This window comes from Portunus trituberculatus, chromosome 2 (genome assembly GCF_017591435.1).
Source record: "Portunus trituberculatus isolate SZX2019 chromosome 2, ASM1759143v1, whole genome shotgun sequence".
NCBI classification, from domain to species: domain Eukaryota; kingdom Metazoa; phylum Arthropoda; class Malacostraca; order Decapoda; family Portunidae; genus Portunus; species Portunus trituberculatus.
The window spans coordinates 5,357,154-5,362,133 of record NC_059256.1 but is presented as its reverse complement, the minus strand read 5'-3'; positions in this window follow the sequence as shown (position 1 = coordinate 5,362,133).

The window sequence follows — 4,980 nt, the reverse complement described above, 5'->3', positions numbered from 1 at the left end:
CGTGTCAGTATCGTGTGAGTGTCGTGTCAATATCGTGTCAGTATCGTGTCAGTATCGTGTCAATATCGTGTCAGTATCGTGTCAATGTCGCTGGATTTGTGGCGAGCAGTTTGGGATTAACGAGTCAAGTATCGTGTCAGTATCGTATCAGTATCGTGTCAATATCGTGTCAGCATCGTGTCAGCATCGTGTGAGTATCGTGTCAGCATCGTGTCAGTATCGCGTGATTTGTGGCGAGCAGTTTTGGATCATGAACGGTCGAGGAACGCGAAGAGGCGCTAAACATGACGCGTATTGACCTGGATAAAACTTACAATGGGGTCCTGAGAAGCTAGGTGTGGCTTAGGATGAGGTCAAGTATGTTAGGATGGTTCAGGATACATTCAGGGAAGCCACGACGAGAATGGGGTCCTGAGAAGCTAGGTGTGGCTTAGGATGAGGTCAAGTATGTTAGGATGGTTTAGGATACATTCAGGGAAGCCACGACGAGAATGGGGTCCTGAGAAGCGGTGTGTGGCTTAGGATGAGGTCAAGTATGTTAGGATGGTTCAGGATACATTCAGGGAAGCCACGACGAGAATGGGGTCCTGAGAAGCTAGGTGTGGCTTAGGATGAGGTCAAGTATGTTAGGATGGTTCAGGATACATTCAGGGAAGCCACGACGAGAGGGAGAGGTGCAGCTATCACTACAGAGCCTCTCAATTGAAGTCCACCAGGAATAGCGCTAGGTCCTTCCCTGTTTAGCCTCAGATGTCCTGGTGGAGTGTTTAGTGGAGCGTTTGGTGTCCCAGGGTCTTCAAGCGGACCAACACCACCCTTTATTTAGAGCGAAGTTATGGCCCGGAAGTTTTGTCAGAGTAATCCCAGGTTCGACTGACTTAAACTACACCATTATAAAAAATCTGACCCTGACATTCCACTCCTAACAATAGTGTATAGATCTCCCATTAGTGATTGTTCCCCCCGTGTTCTAATACAGTTTAATGCCACCAAACTGTCCCCTGGGGCTTGTGCAGAGGGTTGAACGGCGCTTACTGAGTGTTGTGTGTAGGGGATTTAAGTACGGGCTGTGGCTTCCTAGAGGGCTGCTGTGGTGCTGTGGAACCGTGCCTGCTTTGGGGTCTGAGGGGTCTACAAGCGCATAGGTTCGGATCCTGTTCACGACGAGGAAGGCTAAGCTATGGTCGGACCTGACGCCGAGGAGGAGGCAAGACGTGGTGTGTTTTGCTCCCGATTTTTTTTTTGTTGATTTCGTTCTTTGTTGTTTTAGCAGGATGTACGAGAACGACTTTGGCTCCTGGTGGTGGTAGAGGGAGGAGGAAACGGGCTGGAGGATATAGGAGGACGAGAGACAGTGAGAGTGATGGAGGAGATAGTCAGAGTGGTGGAGTGTAAAACACACAGGAGGCCCCTGGTGATGTGTATCCCTAAGAGGAGGGACAAGGAGGGTCAGGTCTTTGGCCGGGAGAGGAGATGGGTGAATGGAAAGGTAGTAGAAAGACTGGAAGACTGGAAATGTGATGGGATGCAGCTGTGGGAGAGGATGGACTGGAGGCAGGTGTGGACACAGGATGGCGTACACATGTCCACTATTGGAAAGGTGTGGGTGGCCTGGAACTTGGTGGAGTGGGCTCAGCGTTGGGAGGAAGGCAGCAGGAATAGGATAGAATCCAGAGAGAAGGGGCAGGTGTTTGTATGAGAGAGGAGGACAGAAGCGTGAAAGAGAGCAGGTTACCGAGAGAAAGGGAACCTGCGGGAGGAGAGTGTAAATGTAAAAGGAAGAGGAGGTACCCACAGGGCGTCAGGATGCATGAGGATTGGGTGTGTGAATGTGAGAGGATGGGGCACTGGCAAGTTTGAGGATTTATGCAAGGAGCTGAATGAATGGAGCTTGGATGTGGTAGGTATCACGGAGACTCACCTGCGGGACGTGGTGCATATGGAAGGAAATGAGTTTGTCATGATAGGGAAAGGGCGTAGAAAACAGGATAAGTTAGGAGGAGGCGTAGCCTTGCTCCACAAAAAGGTGAGGAACCTGAGAGTGGAAGAGCTGGACATAGGAGACAGTGCTGAGAGTGAGGACGTGCTAGCTGTTCGAGTGGAGTGCAGGAGTGAAAGTGGCAGAGCTGAGAGGATAGTCGTAGTGGTAGTGTATATGACAGTGGAAGGCGACAGAGCAGTTAGGAGAATGGCAGAAAATATAGTGTTTTGAAAAAGATTGCAAGAGAGTATGCTGGAGAGAGAGTGATTGTTATGGGAGACATGAATGCCCACATAGGTATGTTAGGTGAACAAATGAACAGGAACGGTGAGATGCTGGATGAGCTTGTGAATGAGGTGAGTTTGGAGAATCTCAATGAGACCCTGGCTGAAGGACGAGTGACTTGGAGTGGGAGGAACCAGGAGTCTGCGATTGACTACATGCTAGTGAATGGGAGAATGCGTGAAGTTGTTGACCGCATGTGGATTGATGAAGATGGGATGATTGACATAGTCTCAGACCATAACATGCTGGTGTTAGAGTGCAAGTTGAATGGAAGAGATGGAACAAATGCCAAGGCCAAGAGGAAAAAGTGGAGATTGAGAGATGTAGGATGGGAGAATTTCCAGGTGGACTTGAGTGAGAGGAGCTGGGAGGATGAAAGTCTAAGCGACGTGGATGAACTGAATGATAGATTTGTAGAAAATGTGAGAATGCAGCAGTAAGCCAGATAGGGTATGCAAGAACAAGTGCCAGAAAGCATGCATGTAGGCCGTGGTGGAATAATGAGATCAGGGATGCTAGGAAGGAAAGGAAGAGACTGAATAGGGTGTGCAGACAGTTAAGAAAGAGGAGACATGAGAGTGAGGAAGCTGAAAGGGAGTACCTGAATGCATGGGCAGCGTATGTGAGTCAGCAGCGAATGAATGCTAAAGTTACAAGTGAGAGAAGTGTGATTCAGTCCCTTAGAGAGAAAGGTATGGAAGGTGGGCGAGAATGGTATAGATTCCTGAGGGGTGAGGGGATGCCTAACAGTGAGAATGTGGAGAGCCTGAAGGTGAATGGGGCAGTGGTGACTGATAAGGAAGAAATGAGAAGGGCAATAAAAGAGTTTTGGGAAGAGATTGGAGGTGTAAGTGAGGTCTTTGATGTGGATGAAGGACATGTGTCACTGGAGAGAAAGGATGCAGATGAGTTGAATGAAAGGATCAGCAGGGAGGAGGTGGAGAAATGTGTGAAGAAGCAGAAGAATGGGAAGGCAGCAGGGCCGGATGAGATACCGTATGAAATGTACAAAATGGAGGAGAAGTAGTGATTGATAGGATGACTGAGTTGTTCAACCAGGTGTGGGAGGAGGAGAGTGCCGAGAATGTGGAATGAATGCAGGGTGACCTTGTTGCATAAGGGAGGATATAAGAGTAAGAATGAGTTGAGGAACTACAGGCCGATTGCGTTAGTTAACACAGTAGGCAAAGTGTTCAGTGCGGTGTTGAATGAGAGATTGTGCAAATGGATTGAGAGAGTTGGAGTGTTAGGCGAAGAGCAAAATGGATTCCGAGTGGACAGGAGAGCAGAAGACAATCTGTTTGTGGTGAATGAATTGATTGAGAGAAAGAAAAGGGATGGTAGCAAACTATACTTAGGTTTCCTAGACATAGAGAAAGCATATGATAGGGTAAACAGAGAAATGCTAGGTAGGGTGTTAGAAAAATTGGGTTAAGTGCAAAGATAGTTAACATAGTGAGAAGTATGTATGTGGATACAAGAGCTAAGTATAAACTAGGGATATAGAGACAGACTGGGTGAAGAGTGAAAGAGGAGTTAGGCAGGGTTGCATATTATCACCAACCCTCTTTAGCTTATATACAGAAGAATTGGCTGCTAGAATGAGGAGAATGAATGCAGGTGTAAATGTGGGAAATGATAAGATAGGTGTGCTCTTGTATGCAGATGATGTTGTAGTCATGAGTGAGTCGGCAGAAGAGCTACAGAGTATGCTTGATGTAGTAGATGGGTATGGAAGAGATTTTGGAGTGAGATTTAGTAGTGAAAAGAGTAAGGTAATGGTTGTGCATAGGTCAGAGGATGAGAGGAACCATGTGTGGAGATTAGGAGTGAATGAGGTGCAGCAGACAGATGAATATAAGTATCTGGGGATGTGGATGAGTCCGGATGGCTGTGTAAAGATTAAGAATGAGAAGATAAGTATGGCAAATCAGTGGGTAGGTCGTCTAGGAAGTGCAGCAAGGATGAGGGCGAGTAAATATGACGTGCTGCGAGAAGTTTGGAAGAGCGTGGCTGTTCCGAGCATCATGTATGGTATGGATGTGATTGCTTGGAATGAGAGTGAACTAGATAAGTTAGAAATAGGGCAGAATAGAGTTGCAAGAATGGCACTTAATGCACCTAGATATGCAGCAGTAGAGGCCCTTAGGGGTGATATGGGTTGGAGCACTTTTAGAGAGAGATATGTGAAAGCGACCCTAAAGTATAAGGCTAGGTTAGAACGAATGAATGATGCAAGGATAGTGAGAAAAGTGTTTCTGTGGAATGTCAGGAGTAGCAAGTGGGGGAAGAGGTGTGTCAGGCTGGTAGCAAAGAGTGGGTTAGTAAGTAGTTGGGTTTTTCAACAGGTAGAAGGAAGACATTTAGAGAGAGACTGGAGTATGATTGTTAGAAATGGAGAAGGTAGAGAATGGGATGTAAGGAAGTGGAAGAGTGAGATAGACAGAGTAGTGAAAGGTGTGGGACTGGATGACTGGAGAAATAGGATGGAGCAAAAGAGTACCTTGGTATGGTATAGAGAGAAAGAGGCCCCAATGTATGAAAAGTGGTATGACGGAAGCCTGGGTGGTGATCTTCTCTTCCGAGCTAGGGCACAGTGCATGGATGTGAATGCAAGGAATTATAGATGGTCTGAGTCCCGCAGCAAAGTGTGCCAGATGTGTGACTTGGGAGAGGATGAGACAGTGGAACATGTGGTGGTGGAGTGTGTGAAG